The sequence below is a fragment of the Loxodonta africana genome, chromosome 15 (assembly GCF_030014295.1).
Source record: "Loxodonta africana isolate mLoxAfr1 chromosome 15, mLoxAfr1.hap2, whole genome shotgun sequence".
NCBI classification, from domain to species: Eukaryota; Metazoa; Chordata; class Mammalia; order Proboscidea; family Elephantidae; genus Loxodonta; species Loxodonta africana.
In genome coordinates, this window is record NC_087356.1 from 36154181 (window position 1) to 36177633 (window position 23453).

Genomic DNA, 23453 nt, shown 5'->3' on the forward strand with positions numbered 1-23453 from the left:
TTGGACTTCTTCCTTCAGTACCATTGGTTCCTGATCATATGCTACCTCTTGAAATGGTTGAACATTGACTAATTCTTTTGGGTGTAATGACTCTGTGTATTCCTTCCATCTTCTTTTGATGCTTCCTGTGTCATTTAATATTTTCTCCATAGAATCCTTCACTATTGCACTTCGAGGCTTGAATTTTTTCTTCAGTTCTTTCAGCTTGAGAAACACTGATTGTGTTCTTCCCGTTTGGTTTTCCATCTCCAGCTCTTTGCACCTGTCATTATAATACTTTACTTTGTCTTCTCGAGCCACCCTTTGAAATCTTCTGTTCAGTTCTTTAACTTCATCAATTCTTCCTTTTCCTTTAGCTGCTCGACATTTGAGAGCAAGTTTCAGAGTCTCCTCTGACATCCATCTTGGTCTTTTCTTTCTTTCCTGTCTTTTCAATGACCTCTTGCTTTCTTCATGGATGAAGTCCTTCATGTCATTCCACAGCTCATCTGGTCTTCAGTCAGTAGTGTCCAATGTGTCAAATCTATTCTTCAGATGGTCTCTAAATTCAGGTGGGCTATACTCAAGGTCATATTTTGGCTTTTGTGGACTTGCTCTGATTTTCTTCATTTTCAGCTTGAACTTGCATATGAGCAATTGATGGACCATTCCACAGTTGGCCCCTGGCCTTGTTCTGACTGATGATATTGAGCTTTTCCACGGTCTCTTTCCACAGATGTAGTCATTTTGATTTCTGTGTGTTCCATCTGGCGAGGTCCATGTGAATAGTCGCCGTTTATGTTGGTGAAAGAAGGTATTTGCAATGAAGAAGTCATTGGTATTGCAAAATTCTATCATTCAATCTCCAGCATTGTTTCTCTCACCTTGGCCATATTTTCCAACTAATGATCCTTCTTCTTTGTTTCCAACTTTCACGTTCCAATCTCCAGTAATTATCAATGCATCTTGATTGTATGTTCGATCAATTTCAGACTGTAGCAGCTGATAAAAATCTATTTCTTCATCTTTGGCCCTAGTGGTTGGTGCATAAATTTGAATAGTAGTCATATTAACTGGTCTTCCTTGTAGGCGTATGGATATTATCCTATCACTGACAGCGTTGTACTTCAGGATAGATCTTGAAATGTTCTTTTTGACGATGAATACACCATTCCTCTTGAAATTGTCATTCCCATCATAGTAGACTATATGATTGTCCTATTCAAAATGTCCAATACCAGTCCATTTCAGCTCACTAATGCCTAGGATATTGATGTTTATGCTTTCCATTTCACTTTTGACCATTCCCAGGTTTCCTAGATTCATACTTTGCACATTCCATGTTCTGATTATTAATGGATGTTTGTAGCTGTTTCTTCTCATTTTGAGTCATACCATATCAGCAAATGAAGATCCCGAAAGCTTTACTCCATCCGTGTCATTAAGATCGACTCTAATTTGAGGAGGCAGCTCTTCCCCAGTCATCTGTTGAGTGCTTTCTAACCTGGGGGGCTCATCTTCCCGCACTATTTCAGACAGTGTTCTGCTGCTATTCATAAGGTTTTCACTGGCTAATACTTTTCAGAAGTAGACTGCCAGGTCATTGTCCCTAGTCTACTTAGCCTGGAAGCTCAGCTGAAACCTGTCCTCCATGGGTGACCCTGCTGATGTCTGAATACCAGTGGCATAACTTCCAGTATCTCAGCAACTTGCAAGCCCCCACAGTATGACAAAATTACAGAAACGTGGGAGACTATATGGTTGACACCTTACAATTTCTTGTCATCAGATTAGACATCTCATCCTAAAAATTAGATATCTCTTTTCCAGTGGAGGACGTCACATCCTAAAGAGAGTAGGTAACTTGCCCAAGTAGCAGAAGGATTCAGTTTCACATCTCATACCAGCTGCAATTTAACAGCGCCTTTCGAACTGTCATGTGCCTAGGAATAGCCTTCAAAGCTTGTAAAATGCAGACTCTGATTTGGCAGGTCTGGGGCAGACCTGAGAGTCTGCATTTCTGACAAGCCCCAGGTGAAGCCCTTGCTACTGGCACGTGGACAACGCTTTAAGTAGCAAAGCTCTCCCCATGCCGTCTCATTCTGAGACAGTAGGCTAGACTCCACTCTTCAGGCATTGGAGGATTTAATGGGTCCTGGCCCATACAAGGAGTAACCCACACAAAACAATTCATCTCCCTTTTGGGCAATTTTGTCCATATTTATAGAGATGATGTCTTTAACACTCTCTTGCACTGATTCTTTGTGAATTCCCTTGGGATTCTTGGATACATTATTTGGAACATTCTCAAACTTAGCAATTCTTTAGCTCCTGGGAACAGACTGAATTTTTGGAAAAACTAAATCTGTTGAAAAGTGGAAACATGAAGCTAAGAAATAGGGTTTAGGTAAAAGTAAACATGTAAATATATATAAAGGAATGAGGGGGGAAAAGAAAAACAAACAAACAAAAAAGATCCTTGCTTTGAAGAGGACTAGCAGAGAAGAGCTTGGGAAATGATATGAACATAGAGGGCTAATCAAACAAAGGCAGAGACTGCCAGGACTGGAGAACTTGAGCGGCTCATATCCTGGTCTATATGCATGCAAACACCATGGCAAACCTTCATACATATAGCTGCACCATGGAGCTCCAGGAGTAAGCAAACTCTTATTGTTAAAGTCCAGATATTAAATATTTTCTGTAGGTTCTCAGTTTTCTTTGTATGTGTGTTCAAGCTTTAACCACCCCTTATAAATGTAAAAACCATTTTTCGTTTGAAGGGCATACAGAAGCAAGCTGCTGGCTATATTTGGCCCATGGGCATAGTTTGTTACTCATATTTCATCACTAAATAATGCCAATGGGAAAAAATGTGCATCTCTGCATTGTATATGAATAGTGTATTCTGTTGTGACCTGGTAGTGTAGTGGTTAAGTGCTATGGCTGCTAACCAAAATGTCAGCAGTTCAAATATGCCAGGCACTCCTTGGAAACCCTGTTGGGCAGTCCCGCTCTGTCCTGTAGGGTTGCTATGAGTCAGAATTGACTCAACAGCAGCGGGTTGTGAAATAATAGTATTAAGCCTTTTGAAATGGGTACAGTGTTAGTTCAACGGTAGAACTCCCGCCTTCCATGCAGAAGACCTGGGTTCCATTTCCAGCCAATGCGCCTCATGTGCAACCAACACCCATTGTCAGCTTGTGTGTTGCTGCGATGCTGAAGAGATTTCCGCAGATCTTCCAGACTAAGATAGAATAGGAAGAAAGACCTGGTGATCTATTTCTGAAAAATCAGCCAGTGAAAACCCTGTGGATTACAACAGCCTGATGACCTTGTTCATGAGATTGTCATGAGTCAAGGGCCAACTCAATGGCAGCTGACAACAACAACAAGAACTTTGGAAGTTAAAATTTTACTCAGGCTTCAGGGAATGTTAAAATAGTAATTGTAATCACTTGCTTATTTTGCTAAACATATTTACGTTGATGAAGATTCTCAAATATCTTCATAGCCCTCTTTTTCTCTTTCCCTTTCTCTGTGTGCATGAAGAAAATGTTATTGGTGTGCACGCAACGAGTGTGCTTGCTAAACCTGGATCCCATATAAAAATGCAGAGCCTATTCAAGGCAAAAGCCCTCAGTGAAATACACAGCCAGCCTGGTGAGCACAAAGCTAAATGGAAGCAAGATGCATAGAATTTCCTCATTACTTTCCCCTCTCTGGGACAATTAGTCAGAATGCCATCTTTAGCTTTACTTCACACAGCAGATTGAAAGGTCAGGCTGACTGGCCATTCACCCAGATGACTGATTCAGCTAGGAGAAAAAAATGACCCACCGAAGATGACAGCAGATCAGCTCTCTGTAGAAAGTTTCCAACCTGTGACATATTTGAAGGGTGTTGTGGGGTGGGCCTGCTCCTGTGGGCATTGGTTATAAGCAAAACCTTAGTTTGGATTGTACGTGGACTTTTTCAAGTGCAGCTGCTCCTTCCATGTTGGCCTGGCCATAGTCTCCTGAGAGCCTGGAAATAAAACAAGGCTGCATCTGGGTCCCAGCTTGGCCACAGCTCTAGATTGTGCAGTGGCTGCACCTGCTGCTCAGTAAGACAGAGGTAGTTTTGAAGGTCACTAAGGAAGAAAAGGTGCTTCACCTGATAGGGCCCTTTTGGAGATGGTTCCCGGATGACATAAAATAACCCTGTTGCCCACCTGCTGACAGTGCTCTTCACCACTGTCTGAGCATCATGAAAACATGCTATGTTTCAGCCGAGCAAGGCAGGGCTCAGCAGGGGCTTGTGGCCCATAGAAGGAAGGGGATACAGGGCACTCAACAAGCAAGTTTCCAGCTGGGGAGACATTTGTAAGTTTTGGTGATCAGTGAGGCCAGGAAGTCTTGTTTGGCTATGTGTATCTCTTACAGAGGCAAGAAGACACTGTGATAGCTGCAGGTATGATGGAACTGAGGGGTGGTATATCCACTTGTCTAATGATGTTGGAGGAAACCCTGGTGGTGTAGTGGTTAAGAACCATGGCTGAATCCACCAGACACTCCTTGAAAACTCTATGGGGCAGTTCTACTCCGTCCTGTAGGGTCGCTATGAGTCAGGATCGACTTGACAGCAATGGGTTTTGTTTTTTTTGAATGATATTGGAGAGGCAGGGAAAAGCACTCATTGGTGTTGCTGAGCAAAGCAGCACTTGAAGCAGGTAAAACTGGAGTATGAAGACAGATTTAAAAAAAGCAGAACTGGCATGAATAGTGAAAACATGAGATTGGAGTTTGAGGATTTTCAAAGATGGTACTGTGGCACATGCATAGCTTTGCTTGTGTTGTTTAATGAGCCTGGGACAGACCAGATATTTGGGAGCTCTTTGATGTCCCTTCTCTGATGACCGTGGGACCTGGACTATAACCTACTCTGAGCGTGAAAGTGATTGGGCTTCTCTCCCCACCCTGGAGGGACATGGAAAAAGGGAACTATGCTCTCATACAAACAAGCCTGGACTTAAACAATAAAGGGAGAATTGAAACCTCAAGAGAGAAGTTGGTGGAGAATGCAAAAAAAGGATCTTAAGTGAAGAAAGGAAGAGCTGACAATGGAGTGCGAATAAGATGGAGCAAGGTTTGAGGGACTAAGCCCGGGAAGATTACAGAAGGCAACTCTAGTAGGAAGAGAAAGAATCTACAGGTGCCTGAGGGCTGGGAGGGAGATGTTAGGGGGACTGAGCTAGTTGGAAGATAATTTCTTCAGTTTCCTTCCATGCGTGGCTTGGGACAGAAGTCACGCCATCCCACCTCACTCCTGCGTTGCTGTGATCTACTTAGGAGCTCTCTGAGGTTGCAAGATAGGTTCCCAAGACTAACCCTCTGGGCAGGACTCCTTTCAGTGGCCAGGCACAGGTTTTGGCAAGGAGCCATTGGGAGACCTGTATCTTCTGTTGAACATACTCTACGTCCTTGCTGTGGGCTACCTGTGCAGACTGCTAAAGCCCAGGGCAGAAGGCAGAGCCCCAGAGGATAAGATGGAGCAGGTGATGGTGAAAAATAACATGAATATTCATGATATAATGACAGGTGAAAGGCTTTTGTTAATTTAAGGAGGCCCTGAGAATGATTCTCCAGTCTCTAGTCTCAGGAAGGGGTGAGTGGTGGGGCCATACAGGGAGGTGAGCCACATGGCTTACCTTTAATTTTTTGTTTCTCTTTAATTCTTTGTTGGCCAGCAAATTTCTCATGCCAATATTTAAATCAGTGGAGAACTTCCTAGAGGTCCTTCTGAGCGATCTGTGTGTAGGCTACCATGCTCCAAGTGGCTGACAAGCCTCCTTTGCAGTAAGGGTCAGGAAGTAGATAAGCCATAATTGCTAAGAAATATTGTATTATGAGGATAAATTAAATAATAAATTGTGGGTACATCCTATGATGATGATATAAGTAGGTAAGTCCTAAGGAAGGCAGCAGAAAACAGCAGACATTAGAAGTTATAGACACCTTGCTAGGCATACTTTAATCTGTGATCCTAGAAAGTCTGTACTGGGAAAATGTGGGGTAGAATCATATTAGGCCATTGCTCAGAATATTCCTGACTACTGTCAGAGCTGTATCCACAGAGCAGTGCCATCGAATACTAGTGTCTGAGCTGCAAAATCAATCCGTCCACAATGCCACAAATACCTTGACTGCAGTTGCCTGATAGCATCCATGTTCTTACTCCATCAAGGGTAAGATCAGCACTATTATCCTTGACTCCTACTTGTTCAGCTAGAAGAGAGTCACTGTATTTTGAAATATAGAATAAATGATGTTGATCCGATTGCTCCTTGCCAGAACAATGAGGGTCACAGACACTATGGCTGGGCCAGTGACATATGCTAGACACCTGGAGTGGGAGAAGCGGAGGAAATTACTTACCTTTGGACAAGTAAGAGATGTAATTAAAATGTTGAAAGCAAGCAAATTAAGTTATGACAGCATTTGAAAAAAAGAAATGAATGAGGCTGCCATGATAGTCTCATTTGTAGGAAATTGAGACTTCAGTAACGGCTCAGACTGTTTCTGTTGTTGTTAGGTGCCGTTGAGTGGATTGCAACTCATAGTGACCCTATGTAAAACAGAACAAAACACTGCACAGGCCTGCGCTATTCTCATAATCATTGCTATGTTTGAGCCCATTGTTGCAGCCACTGTTTCAGTCCCTCTCATTGAGGATCATTCTCTTTTTTGCTGACCCTGTACCGTACCAAGCATGGTGTCTTTATCAGGAGGGATCAGGATTGGTCCCTCCTGATAACATGTCCAAAATAAGTGAGACAAAGTATTGCCATCCTTGCTTCTAAGAAGATTCTGGCTGTACTTCTTCCGAGTCAGATTTGTTTGTTCTTTTGGTAGTCTATGGTATACTTCCCCTACATGTCAGTCAGTTTGTCATACTGTGGGGGCTTGTGTGTTACTGTGATGCTGGTAGCTATGCCACCAGTATCCAAATACCAGTAGGGTCACCCATGGCGGACAGGTTTAAGCTGAGCATCAAGACGAAGACAAACTATGAGGAAAGACCCAGTGGTCTACTTCTGAAAAGAATTAGCCAGTGAAACCTTATGAAAAGCAGCAGAACGTTGTCTGATATAGTGCAGGATGATTAGCTCCTCAGGTTGGAAGGTACTCAAAATGCGATTGGGGAAAAGCTGCCTCCTTAAAGTAGAGGTGACCTTAATGATGTGGATGCAGTCAAGCTTTTGGGACCTTCATTTGCTGATGTGGCGTGACTCAAAACAAGAAGAAACAGCTGCAAGCATCCATTAATAATCGGAGCCTGGAATGTACAAAGTATGAATCTAGGAAAATTCGAAATCATCAAAAATGAAATGGAATGCATGAAGATCAATATCCTAGGCATTAATGAGCTGAAATGGACTGGTATTGGTGATTTTGAATTAGATAATCATATGGTTTACTGTGTTGGGCATGGCAACTTGAAGAGAAATGACATTGCATTCATCAAAAAGAACACTTCAAGATCTATTCTGAAGTACACTGTTATCAGTGATAGGATAGTATCCATACATCTACAATGAAGACCAGTTAATATGACTATTATTCAAATTTATGCACCACTACAAAGGCCAAAGATGAAGAAATTGAGGATTTTTACCAACTTCTGTAGTCTGAAATTGCTGGAACATGCTGTCAGGGTGCACTGATAATTACTGGTGATTGAAATGCAAAAGCTGGAAATAAAGAAGAAGGATCAGTAGTTGGACACCATGGCCTTGGTGATAGAAATGATGCCAGATATCTCATGGTTGAATTTTGCAAGACCAACAACTTCTTCATGGCAAATACTTTGTTTCACCAACATAAACAGAGACTATACACATAAACCTCGCCAGTTGGAACACACAGGAATCAAATTGACTACATTTTTTTTTTTTTTTTATGGAAAGAGACGATGGAAAAGCTCAATATCATCAGTCAGAACAAGGCCAGGGGCTGACTGTGGAACAGACCATCAATTGCTCATATGCCAGTTCAAGCTGAAACTGAAGAAAATCAGAGCAAGTCCATGAGAGCCAAAATATGACCTTGAGTATAGCCCATTTGAATTTAGAGGCCATCTCAAGAATAGATTTGATGCGTTTAACACTAATGACCAAAGACCAGACGAGTTGTGGAATGACATCAAGGACATCATCCATGAAGAAAGCAAGAGGTCACTAAAAGATAGGAAAGAAAGAAAAGACCAAAATGGATGTCTGAAAAGACTCTGAAACTTGCTCTCGAACGTCGAGCAGCTAAAGCAAAAGGAAGAAATGATTAAGTAAAAAAGCTGAACAGAAGATTTTAAAGGGCAGCTCAAGAAGACAAAGTTAAAAATTATGATGACAGGTGCAAAGATCTGGAGATAGAAAACTAAAAGGGAAGAACACAATCAGTGTTTCTCAAGCTGAGAAAACTGAAGAAAAAATTCAAGCCTCGAGCTGCAACACCAAAGAATTCTAAGGTGAAAATACTAAATGATGCAGTAAGCATCAGAAGATGGAAGGAATACACAGAGTTCACTACACCAAAAAGAACTGGTCTATGTTCAACCATTTCAGGCGGTAACATATGATCAGGACCGATGGTACTGAGGGAAGAAGTCCAAGCTCCACTGAAGGCATTGGCGAAAATAAGGCTCCTGGAACTGATGAGATACCAATTGAGATGTTTCAGCAAAGGGATGCAGCACTGAAAGTGCTCACTTGTCTATGCCAAGAAATTTGGAAGACAGCTGCCTGGCCAATGGAATGGAAGAGCTCCATATTTATGCATATTCCCAAGAAAGGTGATCCATCCGAATGCAGAAATTATTGAACAATATCATTAATATCACATACAAGCAAAGCTTTGCTGAAGATCATTCAAAAACAGCTGCAGCAGTATATTGACAGGGAACTGCCAGAAATTCAAGCTGGATTTAGAAGAGGACATGGAACCAGGAATATCATTGCTGATGTCACATGGATCCTGCCTTAATGTGGAGAATACCAGAAAGATGTTTACCTGCTTTTTATTGACTATGCTAAGGCATTCGACTATGTGGATTATAACGAATTATGGATAAGATTGCAGGGAATGGGAATTCTGGAACACTTAATTGTGCTCCTGAGGAATCTGTACATGGATCAAGAGGTAGTCTTTTGAACAGAACAAGGGATACTGCATGGTTTAAATTCAGGAAAAGTGCGTGTCAGGGCTGTATCCTTTCACCATATCTATTCAATCTGTATGCTGAGCAAATAATCAGAGAAGCTGGACTATATGAAGAAGAAAGGGGGATCAGGGTTGGAGGAAGACTTGTTGACAACCTGCAATATGCAGATCACACAACCTTGCTTGCTGAAAGTGAGGAGGACTTGAAGTACTTACTGATGAAGATCAAACACCATGGCCTTCAGTATGGATTACGCCTCAACATAAAGAAAACAAAAATCTTCACAACTGGACCAATAAGCAACATCATGATAAACTGAGAAACGATTGAAGTTGTCAAGGATTTCATTTTACTTGGATCCACAATCAACATCCATTGAAGCAGCAGTCAGGAAATCAAAAGACACATTGCATTGGACAAATCAGCGGCAAAAGACTTCTTTAAAGTGTGGAAAAGCAAAGATGTCACCTTGAGGGCTAAGGTGTGCCTGACCCAAGCCTTGGTGTTTTCAGTCATCTCAAAATATGCATGCAAAAGCTGGACAATGAATAAGGAAGACCAAAGAAGAACTGATGCCTCTGAATTGTGCATGGGCTGCCAGAAGAACGAACAAATCTGTCTCGGAAGAAGGATGTCGAGACTACATCTCACATACTTTGGGCATGTTATCAGGAGGGATCAGTCTGTGGAGAAGGACATCATACTTGGTAAAATAGAGGGTCAGCGAAAAAGAGGAAGACCCTTAACGAGATGGGTTGACACATTGACTGCAACAATAGGCTCAAGCATAATGACAATTGTGAGGATGGTACAGGACTGGGCCTTGTTACGTTCTGTTGTGCATAGGGTGGCTATCAGTCAGAACCAACTCCGTGGCACCTAACAACAACAACAACAATGGTATATGCAGTATTCTTTTCCAACACCGCAATTCAAATGTATCAGTTCTTCTTTAGTTTACCTTATTCATTGTCCAGCTTTCACATGCATATGAGGCAATTGAAAATACCAAGCTTGGGTTAGGCACACGTTAGTCCTCAAAATGACATTTTTGCTTCTTAGTACTTTAAAGAGGTCTTTTGCATCAGATTTTCCCAATTCATTATGTTGTTTGATTTTGTTGATTGTGGATCCAACTGAAATGAAATCCTTGACAATTTCAACATTTTCTACGCTTATCATGATATGGCTTATTGCTCCAGTGATGAGGATATTTGTTATCTTTATGTTGAGGTATAATCCATATTGAAAGGTATAGCCTTTGATGTTTATCAGGAAGTTCATCAGGAAGTGCTTCAAGTTCTTTTCATCTTCAGTAAACAAGATTGTGTCATCTGCATATTACAGGTTGTTAATGAGACTTCCTCCAATCCTGATGCCATGTTCTCCATATAGTCCAGTTCCTTGGATTATTTGCTCAGCATACAGATTGAATAAGTGTGGTGGTCCCTGATGCACACCTTTCCTGATTTTAAACCACATAATATCCCCTTGTTCTGTCCGAACGACTGACAATCGGTCTATGTACAGGTTCCTCATGAGCACAATTAAGGGTTCTGGAATCCCCATTCTTTGAAATGGTATCCATAATTTTTTATAAGCCACATAGTCAAATGCATTTGCATAATCAGTAAAATACAAGTAAACATCTTTGTGGTATTCTCTGCTTTCAGCCAAGATCTATCTGACATCCGCCATGATATCCCTGGTTCCGAGTCCTCTTCTAATTCCTGCTTGAATTTCTGGCAGTTGCCTGTGGATACACGGCTGCAACCATTTTTTCATTATCTTCTGTGTAATTTTACTTGCCTGTAATATTAATGATATTGCTTAATTATTCCCGAACTCAGTGGCATCACCTTTCTTGGGAATAGGCATAAATATGGATCTCTTCCAGTTAGATGGCCAGGTACCTGTCTTCCAAATTTCTTGACATAAATGAGCAAGGACATCTGCATTGTATCTTGTTTGTTGAAACATCTCAATTAGTATTCTGTCAATTTCTGCTCTTTATTTTTCACCAGTGCCTTCAGTGCAACTTGAACTTCTTCCTTCAGCACCATTAGTGCTTGATCATATGCTACCTCCTGAAAGGTTGAACGTTGATCACCTCTTTTTGGTACAGTGACTCTCTGCATTTCTTCCATCTTCTTTTGATGCTTCCTGCATCATGCAATTTCTTGTCCATAGACTCCTTTAGTACCGCAACTTGAGCCTTGAATTTTTACTTCAGTTCTTTCAGCTTGAGAAATGCTGAGCATTTTCTTTTCTTTTGGTTTTCTATCTCTAGGTCTTTGCAAATCTCATTATATTACTTTGTCGTCTTGAGCCGCTCTGAAATTTTCTGTTCAGCTTTTTCACTTCATCTTTTCTTCCTTTTGGTTTAGCTACCTCACATTCAATAACAAGTTTCAGTATCTATTCTGACATCCATTTTGATCTTTTCTTTCTTTTCTGTCTTTTTAATGACCTTTTGCCTTCTTCATGTATAATGTTGCAGATATCATCCCACAACTCATCTGGTCTTCAATCATTAGTGTTCAGTGTGTCAAATCTATTCTTAAGATGGTTTCTAAATTCAGGTGAGATATATGCGAGGTTGTACTTTGGTTCTAGTGGATTCGTTTTAATTTTCTTCAGCTTAAACTTGAACTTGCATATGAGCAATTGATGGTCTGTTTCCCAGTCAGCCCCTGACCTTGTTCTGACTGGTGATATTGAGCTTTTCCATTGCCTCTTTCCACAGATGTAGTAGATTTGGTTCCTGTCACTGAGGTCTATGTGTATAGCCACCATTTATGTTGTTGAGAAAAGGTATTTACAGTGAATAAATTGATGGTCTTACAAAATTCTACCATGTGATCTCCAGTGTTACTTCTATCACCAAGAGCATATTTTTCAGCTACCAATTCTTTGTTTCCAACTTTAGTGTTCTAATCACCCATAATTATCAATACATATTGATTTTGTGTTTGATCAATTTCAGACTGCAGAAGTTGGTAAAAATCTTCAGTTTCTTCATCTTTGGCATTAGTGGTTGGTGCTTAAATTTTAATAATAGTCACATTAACTGGTTTTCCTTGTAGGCATGTGGATATTATCACCGACAGTGTTGTACTTCAGGGTAGATCTTGGTATATTCTTTTTTGATGAGGCACGTGACACCATCCCTCTTCAATTAGTCATTCTTGGCATAGAAAACCATCTGACTATCTGATTCAGAATGTCCAATTCCAGTCCATTTCAGCTCACTTATGCCTAGGATATTGATCTTTATGCATTCCATTTCTTTTTTGATTGCTTCATACATTCCATGTTCTGATTATTAATGGGTATTTGTAGCTGTTTTTTTCTCATTTTAAATTGTACCACATCAGCAAATGTAGGTCTAGAAAGTTTTATTCCATCCAGGTCATTAAGGTCAACTCTTCTTTGAGTAGGCAGCTCTTCCCCCAGTCATATTTTGAGTGTCTTTCAACATAAGGTGCTCATTTTCTGGCACCGTATCAGACAATGTCACTCTGCTATCTGTAAACAGTTTTGCACTGGCCAATTTTTTCAGAAGTAGATCTCCAGGTCCTTCTTCCCAGTGTGTCTTAATCTGGAAGCTCGCTGGAATCTGTCTACCATGGGTGACCCTGCTGTTACATGCAGTACTGGTGGCATAGCTTCCACCACCACAGCAACATACAAGCAATGACAGAATGACAAACTGACAGATGAGTGGTAGTTATATTACCTAGGAAGAGAAAATATTGCCTTAGTGAGTACTTTGATTAATCAATTAGCATCCTTTGTGAGGTAAACAAACATTAAAAAGAGAAAGTATGACTCATAAGAGGTAAGTACAGGTAGGGGTGAGAAGTAAGAAAGCATCCAGGAAATGAGAGACAGCCTTGGAACCACATTTATACCTGCTGTGTGCAAGGTAGTGTACCGAGAGTGATAGGGGACCCAAACATGAATAAGACACAGACATTATCCTGAAGGAGGCAGAAATTTAGTTGAATATGCTCAATATTTATACCTGTATGTCTAAATACCTAATTCTGTATTTATCCATCCATCCATAATACCACAAATAAGAATAAAGCAATAATACGTGGTGAGTAGCAACCAGTGGTACAGGAAGCCTGACAGGGTTCAGAGGAAAGAGATAGTCCTATTGGCCAATGTGACTGGGAATTCTTCAGGGATATGCAGACCTTGAATTGCACTTAAGTAGATTGCTAGGAATTTAATCAGTGGAGGCACCTTCCTCCCCCAAAAAACTGGGACAGAAAGTGGGGGAGTAGGAGCTTCTAACTACCTCTCTATGTAAAGGGGGCTGAAGTCACAGATCCAATATTAGGTTGGGGTGGTTAGATTCACTCTGTGCTGTGGTTACGGCCTTGGCTCCACACTTGTACTCATTATCTTGAAATGTGTGAGACCAGGCTGGAGAGGTGGCTGCACTCATTTATTCCTCTGCCCAGCACTTCATTCCTCAAACAGCCCTTTGACTGCTGCTAAATGCCCAGCACCAGATGATTCAGTGCAGCCCTTTTCCACCTCTGGAGACAGAACCTGGCTGATGTGCAGCAGGAGATGCATCCCACGTGTGTGAAGGTCAACATGTTTTATTCACTGGGAAAAAGTTAAGATTTCATTTAATTATATGGGACTCCGAGAAAGCGATTAATAATGGAGAGTGATAACATTTCATTTCCTCAGAATAAGAATGGAGAAAACAAAATCCCAGAAGGCCTGTAATAATTAAAAGGGCATTACATTCATTGCATGATTTTCGATAACACGTGATAAGTCTCTCTTATTCTTTTCGCACAGCCACACGTTATTGATGAACCTGCACCAGGAAGGCATTAGGTGATGCTTTATTGCATTACTTTAAGCCACTGAGGTTTTTCTATATGAAGGGTATAGATTTATGCTGAGTGATTCACCTATGAAGCAGGGACATCAATTTGTTCATGAATGTGGACTGGCGATTGCCTCCATTAAAGTCACCAGGGCAGACTGATCGCTTTAATTTGAGCAGAGGCATGCAAACAGCATTTGTTAGTGGTGTGTATGTCCCTAAGTACACAGGCAAAAGAGCTGTTCTGCATCTCCGAGGAGCCCTAGGAATGCAGATTTGTGTTCTCCTACGTGTATAAGTGCTGGCAAGGGTACGGTGCCTGGTGGGATCAGGAAGAAATTGCTTCCTAGCACTGCGTGACAGGATGTTGTATACACTTCATTTGGTATCAGCTACCAAACACTAATCTGATGACGGATGCATGGTACAGAGAGAATATGCTTGCTCCCAATTCCAGATCGTAGAACTCAGGAGGCTCCTGGTTATGACTAGGTTATGACAAGTTGAATGGTTTTCTTCTTTACACAGCATGGAGGAAACTTATGAGATTTTGTAAATTAAAAAAAAAAAAAAAAATTGGACTTGAACACCTGGACTCCAGCTCAGGACTAGCTGTGGTGGAGACTTCTGTCCTCCAAGAATTGACAGTCTAGCTAGGGAAATGTGAAGTGACTATGAAATCCTAGTTTATACTTATAGTTTACAGAATGGGTAGTTGGAAAGGCATTTAGATGGTGTGGTGGCAGAGAAGTCAAGGAGGAACAGTGTTGAGGTGTGTGTGTGGAAGACAATGCTGGTGACACTAGAGAATTAGCCATTCATTGTGGGGACCTTGCAGCAAGCACTATGGGCATGTTATCAGGTGCCATACCAATATCTTTGACCCAGAAAGCCCACTTCTAACAAGACCAAAAACTAGATGCCTAAAAGATGTGTGTTGCTTTGGTTTTGAGAATAACAAACACTGGAGAATCCCCTAAATGTAAGGTAGCAGGGACTTGATTCAACAAATAATGAGTCAATAATATGATGACATCTTATTCAATCATTAAAAAAAAAAATCATGAAAAAAAAGTCATGATTAAAAGCATATAGAAAATCTGGACAATATTTGTAACGCAGTAAGAGGTGAAAGAAGCAGTGACCAAAGGATGCATACTAAGATGGCAACTTTGTAAAAACTATATACAACTGAAAAATAAACTGAACAAACGATCACATGTAAAGTAGATATCCTCACACTGTCTATAATTGCCTTCCCTTTATTTCATTGGGAGTACTCATGGCAATATGAATTTTAAAAATGAATTTACTTGTTCAAATCCTGTCTTCCCACCAAAATATAAGCTCCTTTATGTTTTTTTTTTTTTAATGGTAGGAATAGTACTTAATTTAATCACCTATGTATCGTCAATGTCTAAAGACAAAAAATAGTAATTTAAAATATGTAGAATGATCTAAAAGAAAAATTTTTTTTTTAGAATGATCAAGGGTGCAGATGCTTTAGAGAAGCAAGAGAAAAAAGTGTTTCTCATTTCCTCCTGTCCCCCAGTGTCTTCACGCTGCCCTCAGCTGCTGGCTACTGCTGAGCCACCCTTCCCTTGGTGAAATTATCCCTTCTGTCTTCTTCTCTTCTATCCTTCAAAGTCCCAGGACTGTTAACATGGTGATAAACTTACTTCAGGTAGAGTGGCCATGCCTTAGCTCACGGCAGCAGCTGCGTTTTAAGAGGATTCCATAATACCTGAGTATGAGAGAGATACACTGCTGCCAGCACTCTCTGGGGCACCTGGACCTGTGGGTTCCCCTCAAGTCAGGTTGTGATGGCACCCACTTAGACTACACGTAGGTCCAGCTCTGCAGAATCCCATCATCTTCTTAAAGCTGAATCCCTCTGCCTTGACATCAGCTGCTTCAGTTTGCCTCTCAAAGGTTTCAGGAGGGTGTAACATTTCATCTCTTAGTAAATTGTGAAGTTCTATCTATTATATATTTGGAAACCCTGGTGGCGTAGTGGTTAAGTGCTACGGCTGCTAACCAAATGGTCGGCAGTCCAGGCGCTCCTTGAAAACTCTATGGGGCAGTTTTACTCTGTCCTATAGGGTCGCTATGAGTCGGAATCGACTCGAAGGCACTGGGTTTATCTATTATATAGCAGGCATGTTCTGTTTGAACCTTGAAATTCAGTGCAAGTTAGGTACATATATGTTTGCGCCTTTTTGGGTGCTAACTCTATCAGCCCCAGTAAGTGAATAAATCTTTAGGCTGAGATCGTAGCACTCTGCATTGCCATGGTTGTTACAGAGAATAACAGTTAGCATAGAATTTGTGCTATCATCCCTTCTCTCCGTGGTTGTGTATGGCCATGTGACTTTAGTGACTGTAAATTCAAAGAAGCCCTTTTTCGTGGTAAACAAGTTCATTTTATTCTCAAATTTATGTCGATGATGAAACATTAACATGAGGAGCAAGTGCTTTATGGACTTCCGAATTGCGATTCTGCTTTATTTCCATTGTGTGCTCTTCCTAAAACACCAGTTAGATACCCGAAGCCGTAAAACTTAATGAAATGGTACAGTGTCTGGGGCTTGAACACGCTGAGTCCGTGCTGGTGTTTGGAATGGAACAGAATCACAAATATTAAAAAAAGTAATTTTATTTCCAGGGCCAGGAAAGAAGAAAATGTTCTCATTTTTCTGATGCATCTCATATCGCTTTGGAGTTCAATGCCCAAATACTTTATTAGCAGAGGTTTTTAATGTCTAATTAAAGCTCAGCCTTCAAGGCATTTTTGAGTTTCCTGTAAATGTCCAAACAAGATTGTGGCCTTTTTGAGATGGAACTCTTTCCTGCAGTGATGTCCACACAAAAACAATTTCACAGCCACGGTGTGCTGTTCATCTGAAGCTTTGAACTGTGCAGGTCTTTTTTGTGATTAAAAGCATCTTGTATTTTAAATAGCCTTAATATATTTTTATGAAGGCTGCACACCTTGCTGATTTTGTCATTTTTAACTGTCTCATCAAAGTGTAAAGAATACAGTCATTCTGTTTTTGGTCAACTAAAGTGATTACTGGTGGTTCAGTGGTAGAATTCTCACCTTCCACGCTGGAGACCTGGGTTTGATTCCTGGTCAATGCACCTCATGAGCAGCCACTACCAGTCTGTCAGTGAATGCTTGCATGTTGCTATGATGCTGAACAGGATTCAGCAGATCTCCCAGACTAAGACAGGCTAGGAGGAAAGGCCTGGCAATCTACTTACAAAAATCAGCCAGTGAAAACCCTATGGATCACAAGGACCCAATCCCCGGCCAATCATGGGGATGATACAGGACCAGGCAGCATCCCCATTCTGTTAGGCATGGGGTCGGCATGGGTTGGGGGTCAACATGATAGCACCTAACGACAACAAAAAGATGATTATTAAAGGGATAGAGAATGTAAGCCAATTAAAGTGCAATTTCAGTTCAAAGAACAAGATAACTTTCTTGGAAGAATCAGCATCAGTGCTTCTTGCTGGTTTATTCTTTCTAGATCCTGCTAATGATATTATTGTTTCATCTTCTTACACTGTGTGCCCCCAGAAAAGAAAAAAATGAATCAAATTTTGATCATCCATACAGTCAATCAGAAAAGAAATATTGTAAGAAAGATATCTTACCTCCTCTATATGTTTATTGATTCCCATCCAAGAGCAGTGATTACATCTTTTTCTGAATTCTTAAAGCTCTTGGAGTCAGCAGCACACAACATCGTTAATGACTTCTAAGCTTCCTTTTTCTCCCCAAGATAGCCAGTTTTTAAAGTATGAAACTCAGAAATAGAAGACTAGGCTAGTCTTTCCCTTACACTCTCACAATTTATGGAAGAAGGCTTCCCTTCATCAGATATTGAAGAGAATTTAATACCATTAGCTCACCAAGGAGCTATGCCATCCACACACATGGGCTTTTCAACTTTTGGAAATCCCAAATCAATATAAAATAGTTCAATATTTAATGCTTAATGATAAGCTTCATTGTTTTCTAAGCTTCCAAGGAGACAAATTACTCTTGTTGCCTTAGCTAAGTTGTAAACATTTCAAGGATGGAGCAAGCAGAGACTATAGCCAGCTGGGAGATGCATGCCCCACAAATGGTACTTGTTTGGTTTACTCATACAGATTTCAAAATTCTGTTAAATTTAATCATATTGCTCAACATCCTCTGGTTGGCTGTCTATTCACACACATTAATGGTGTATCGTCCATGTTTCTAGTCACCGTAATCTTTTTCCAAATGTTAACAATTCTAGTCCCTCCCCCTCCATACCTTAGGAAGATTATTTATCATGCTGAATTGATAAAAAGGGGGAAATAATGTGCTATTGAAATCAATCATCAAGTGCCTACGGGGCTCAGTCAACTTAGGTTGGTGTTAAAATGCTACAGGCATTTCTAACTACATTATTGAATAGAAGCTGCCACAAAGACTGAATGAAGCTTAGGGTCATTTGCTGCTAGAGATCTGAAAGTCGTGATACAAACCACCATATTGAGAATCACCACAACGCCAATGGATTCATCGAGAAATAGAAACAGGCAAGCCAAAGGAAAATAAGGAAGGTGGGGATTTGGATTGAGTTCATGAGCAATTAAAAATATGCAAACCTGCCTTTGGAGATAATGAAATCCTTAGCATCATATTGTAAATGTTTACAGAATATTTTGGAATACAATGCGATGTAAATGAAATTCTGATTTAACTGGCAGGAGTACATTGCAAACTGGAGGCTCCTAGACTTTGAGATTTATGGATCAGTAAAATTAAAGGGAATAAATAATTGGAGTATGATCGAGAGGTGCCAGCTCTTTATTTTTGCCAAGTGTTGCTAGCACTGTTCCGCCTACTAAGATTCTGTTGGGTGATGAGGTTCTCACACTGAACCCAAACCATAATAAAATTTATTTAAACAAAAGATGAAAAAGCATATCAAAAGATACACAGAAAAAAAGTTTATTATTATCAGGTAGAAATTCCTGGTTGACATCTCCCTCATATAAGGATCCAAATCTATTGGCTCCTAAGGCCCCCAGGGCTGGCATCTGTACAAGACAGGGGCTACTTGGTCTGGAGAGCAACCCCTGTGATTTACACAGTCCAATAACAGTACTCCTTTTCTGTGTTCAGGCTGGTACTCTTCCACTGTCTGCAAGCCTTTACTCTAAGCCATATTCAGGTTTTCCTTAGACTCAGACTCTTCTCCTTTAAGACTTATACAGGTACAAGAAGTTGATTCACCAGAGCTGTGATAGAATACTTTGTCCTTGCTACCTTTTTTTAGAAACTTTTTTTTTCATGGAAAATATTCAGCGTATTCAAAAGTAGAAAATACATGTTGTTGTAGTTGTTCAGTGCCATCGAGTTGGTTCTGATTCATAGTGGCCCTAAGTACAACAGAATAAAACATTGTCCAGTCCTTCGCCATCCTCACAATCATTGTTATTCTTGAGCCCATTGTTGTAGCCACTTTGCCAATCCATCTTGTTGAGAATCTTCCTTTTTTTTGCTGACCCTCTACTTTACCAAGCATGGATGTCCTCCAGGGACTGATCCTACCTGATAACATGTCTGAAATATGTGAGACGAAGTCTCACCATCCTTTCTTGTAAGGAGCATTCTGGCTGCACTTCTTCCAAGACAGATTTGTTCATTCTTTTGGCAGTCCATGGTATATTCAATATTCTTCCCCAACACCATAATTCAAAGGTGTCAATTCTTCTTTGGTCTTCCTTATTCGTTGCCCAGCTTTCGCATGCATATGAGGTGATTCAAAACTCCGTAGCTTGGGTCAGGCACACCTTAGTCCTTAAAGTGACATCTTTGCTTTTTAACACTTTAAAAATATATTTTGCAGCAGATTTTTCCAATGCAATGTGTCCTTTGATTTCTTGACTGCTGCTTCCACAGGTGTTGATTGTGGATCCAAGTAAAATGAAATCCTTGACAACTTCAGTCTTTTCTCTGTTTATTATGATTTAAGTGCTTCAAGTCCTCTTCACTTTCAGTAAGCAAAGTTGTTTCATCTGCATAATGCGGGTTGTTAATGAATCTTCCTCCAATCCTGTTGCCCCGTTCTTCATATAGTCCAGCTTCTCAGATTATTTGCTCAGCATACAGATTAAATAAGTATGGTGAAAGGATACAATCCTGATACACACATTTCCTGATTTTAAACCATGAAGTATCCCCTTGTTCTGTTCTGATATTCCCATTCTTTGAAATGTTATCCATAGCTTGTTATGATCCTCACAGTCCAATGGCTTAGCATAGTCAATAAAACATAGGAAAACATCTTTCTGGTATTCTCTACTTTCAGCCAGGATCCTTCTGACATCAGTAATGATATACCTTGTTCTACCTCCATTCCTGAGTCCAGTGTGATTTTCTGGCATTTCCCTGTCGATGTACTGCTACAACCACTTTTAAATAATCTTCAGCAAAATTTTACTTGAGTGTGATATTAACGATATTGTTTGTTAATTTCTGCATTCTGTTGAATCACCTTTCTTTGGAATAGGCATAAACATGGATCTCTTCCAGTCAGCTGGACAGGTAGCTGACTTCAGAATTTCTTGGCATAGATAAGTGAGCACTTTCAGCATTGTATTCCTTTGTTAAAACATCTCATTTGGTATCTCGTCGGTTCCTGGAGCCTTGTTTTTCACCAATGTCTTCAGTGCAGCTTGGAGTTTTTCCTTACCATTCGGTTCTTGATCATATGCTACCTCCTGAAATGACTGAACTTTGACCAGTCCTTTTTGATGTAGTGACTCTGTGTATTCCTTGAATCTCCTTTTGATGCTTCATCCATTGTTCACTATTTTGCCCATAGAATCCTTCACTATTGCAACTCAAGTCTTGGATTTTTCCTTCAGTTCTTTCAGCTTGAGAAATGCTGAGCATTTTCTTCCCTTTTGGTTTTTTAACTCCAGGTCGTTGCACTTGTTGTTATACTATTTATTTTGTCTTCTCAAGTCACCCTTTGAAATCTCCTCTTCAGCTTTTTTACTTCATCATTTCTTCTGTTCTATTCGATATTCAAGAGCAAGTGCCAGAGTCTATTCTGATATCCATTTTTATCTTTTCTTTTTTTCCTGTCTTTTTAATGACCTCTTGATTTCTTCATGGATGATGTCTTTGATGTCATTCTACAACTCGTCTGGTTTTCGTTCATTAGTGTTCAATACATGAAATCTATTCTTGAGATGGTCTCTAAATTCAGACCGGATATAGTCAAGGTTGTACTTTGGCTCTCGTGGAATTGTTCTAATTTTCTTCAGTTTCATCTTGAACTTGCGAATGATCAACTGATGATCTGTTGCACAGTCAGACCCTGCCCTTGCTCTGACTGATGATATTGACCTTTTCCATGGTATCTTACCACTGATATACTTGATTTGATTCCTGTGTATTCCATCCAGTGAGGTATTTGAAAAAAGTTATTTGCGATAAATATGTTGTTGGTCTTGTAAAATTTTATCATGTGATCTCTGGTGTCATTTTTATCACCAAGGCCATGTTTGCCAACTACCATTCCTTCTTTTTTTCCAACTTTTACATTACATTCCAATCACCAATAATTATCAATGCATCTTGACTGCATTTCTGATCAATTTCAGACTGCAGAAATTGGTAAAAATCTTCAATTTCTTCATCTTTGGCCTTAGTGGTTGGGTGCATAAATTTGAATAATATATTACCTGGTCTTCCTTGTAGGTGTATGGATATTATGTTATCACTGATAGTGCTGCACTTCAGGATAGATCTTTAAATGTTCTTTTTGATGATGAATGTAATACCATTCCTCTTCAATTTGTCATTCCCAGCATAATAGACCATGTGATTTTCTGATTCAGAATGCCCACTACCAGTCCATTTTAGCCCGCTAATACCTAGGATATTGATGTTTATGTGTTCCATTTCATTTTTGATGACTTCCAATTTTCCTAGATTCATACTTCATACATTCCATGTTCTAATTATTAATGGATATTTGCAGTTGTTTCTTCTCATTTTGAGTCATGCCGCATCAGCAAATGAAGGTCCTGAAATCTTGGCTCATCCACTTCATTATGGTTGACTACCTTGAGGAGGCAGCTCTTCCCCAGACATCTTTTAAGTGCTTTCCAACCTGAGGCACTCATCTTCCTGCACTATATCGGACAATGTTCTGCTGCTAGTCATAAGGATTTCACCGCCTAGTTTTTTTCAGGAATAGACCGCCAGGTCCTTTTTCCTGTTCTGTCTTAGTCTGAAAGCTTAGCTGAAACCTGTTGACCATTCGTGACCCTGCTGGTATTTGAATACCGATGGCATATCTTCCAGGGTCACAGCAACATGCAAGCCCCTGCAGTACGACAAACTGACAGACTTTTGTGGGAGAGTGCATATACAGCAAAGATTAATCAAAATTCCATGTGGAGACAATGAAGGGTAACAAAAAGAAACTGAAATTAGGAGACCTGTATTATTAGCCCTGCTCTGCCTCCAAGAAGCCTCCCGTCCCTGGACACTCAATATTCTTTCTAGCAGATGAGTATAAAATGGCATACTTGCCTTTCTCACAGACTTCCTTTGAAAACTAGGTAAATATTGAATATTATCTGAAGAATCAAAGGTAATATATAAAATGTAAGAAACTATGAGATGATTTTCAGAAGTCAACCTGTGGTTTCTCATTTTGTATACTGTCACTGTAATAGGCTATATGTTCTCTATCGTCCTCAATAGCTTCCAAACAGGATTCTTTCCATTAATGATTCATTGAAGTAACCTCTGACAGTATTCGTAGTATCACTGTCCACCTGTTTCATTTTGCTGTTAAGGAAATAGTCCTCTAAACATAAAGTGACTTACCGACGATCACATAGCTGAGTAGTGGTTGAGATAGAAGTGGGAGCTATTTTATTTCCAGTTCTGTGCTCTCCCTACTGCCCCACATTGCCTGATGTTCCTTTCATGTTAGGAAATACACATCTGTGTAGCGTACTGTCATCTCCCAGGGCTTTAGGGTCTGGCAGGGCAGCAGCCTTGTTTGGTAGGATGGAGGTGAGCAGGATATGAAAGGGCAGGTGGTCAAGATGCTCCAGGGGATTCTCTCTGCTAATCATTTGTTCTACTTGCCCAGAATGCTTCTATCCCTGGCTTCCCTTCTCTCCTTTGACCTTTCTAATCCCCATCTTCCTATCCTTTTGACACCAGTCTGATGGGACAAATCAGTGTTTTGATGTTGGCATTGTATGCTGTTGACCTTGGTCAACCAATGTGACATACCAACTCATACTCCTTGAAGAGAAGGAATAAGAGAGTTGAAACTCTTGGCCTGGGAGCTTGAATTCAGTTCAATTGTTCAGTTCAGTATAGTGTTTTAAAAAC

The 23453-nt window shown here is 40.3% G+C and overlaps 1 protein-coding gene across 6 annotated transcripts in view; it reads left to right on the top strand.

Annotated features, from left to right (window-relative positions):
• Positions 1 to 23453, top strand: part of CTNNA2 (catenin alpha 2) — a 1142650-nt gene that overhangs the window by 969882 nt on the left and 149315 nt on the right. The window lies entirely within an intron of this gene.